This window comes from Meriones unguiculatus, chromosome 10 (genome assembly GCF_030254825.1).
Source record: "Meriones unguiculatus strain TT.TT164.6M chromosome 10, Bangor_MerUng_6.1, whole genome shotgun sequence".
Taxonomy (NCBI): Eukaryota; Metazoa; Chordata; class Mammalia; order Rodentia; family Muridae; genus Meriones; species Meriones unguiculatus.
The window spans coordinates 16315814-16317191 of record NC_083358.1 but is presented as its reverse complement, the minus strand read 5'-3'; positions in this window follow the sequence as shown (position 1 = coordinate 16317191).

Sequence of the window (1378 nt, the reverse complement as noted above, 5' to 3'; positions counted from 1 at the left end):
GCTCTGTTTCATTGCTTTTTATAGTTACCATGTGCATAATCCGCTTTAGAAATTGTTTTTGCTGTGTCCTTTAGAAGAGGTATTTGTTTTTCCCCCATATAACACCGCCCTTTGGAACCTGACTTAGCATTAGCTGTCACCTTGTCACTTGGTGTTGACAAGATACGAGGCTCACACAGTTCCATGACCACCATGAGAGGAGGGAGCAGTGAGTGGCTTAGAGCGCGCATCGCGAGACACGGGCACAAGGAGAGCAGGCTACCCGTGAGTGTGGCGTGGGCTTTCAGACCTCCAGGCCAACCTCCAGTAACACATCTCATCTTCACCAGATCGTTCCATCAACTGGAGACCACGTGTTCAAACGTGAACCTACAGGGCTGCTCTCATTCAGACCACGGTAAACTAGACTTCAGTGGTCTCTATACGTTGGTGACTAACATTTACAAAGTTAGGTTTTTCTGTCAGGTGTAGTGTAAGCCTTTACTCCCAACACGCAGGAGGCAGAGACAGGCAGATCTGAGATGGAGACCAGTCTGGTCTACATAGGGAAGCCCTCTCTGAAAACAAACCATGTTTTTTCCTAACTGAAAAACGATCATTTGATGCTTGATTTTTATTTTATTTTTTTACAATTTATTCATGTTATATCCCAATTGAAACCCCCTCCCTCTACTCCTCCTGTCCCTCCCCCTTTTTCCCTATTCTCTTCCACTTCCCCTTGTCCACTGAAATTGAAGCTTGATTTCAAATTACAAATTTAGGGTTTTTTTTTTGTTTTTTTTAATTGGTTTTTCAAGACGGGGTTCCTCTATGTAGCCTTAGCTGTCCTGGACTTGTTTTGTAGACCAGGCTGGCCTCGAGCTCACAGAGATCTCCCTGCCTCTGCCTCCCAGAGTGCTGGGATTACAGATGTGTGCCGCAGCAGCGCCCAGCTAGCTTTTTCATTTTGCATTGGAATTGTAAACAACTGGATTTTTATTTTTAATATTTTATGTGTATGGGTGTTTTGCCTGTATGTATTGTCTGTGCACTGTGTGCATGCAGTTCCTTTGGAGCTATCAGATCCCCTGGAACTGAAGTTAGACGGCTGTTAGACATCCTGTGGGTGCTGGGAATTGAACACCAGGTCCTCTGGAAGAGCAGCCAGAGCTCTTAATCACTAACCTATCTCCAGCTCCCTGGATTTTTCTTTTTGAAGGTAGTTGATTCTGACTTTGTTTTTTGAGACAGGGTTTCTCTGTGTAGCCTTGGCTGCCCTGGATTCACTCTGTAGACCAGGCTGGCCTCGAACTCATAGCAATCCACCTGCCTCTACCTCCCCAAGTTCTGGGATTACAGGTGTGTGCCACCATGCCTGGCTTGACTCTGACGTTTAACA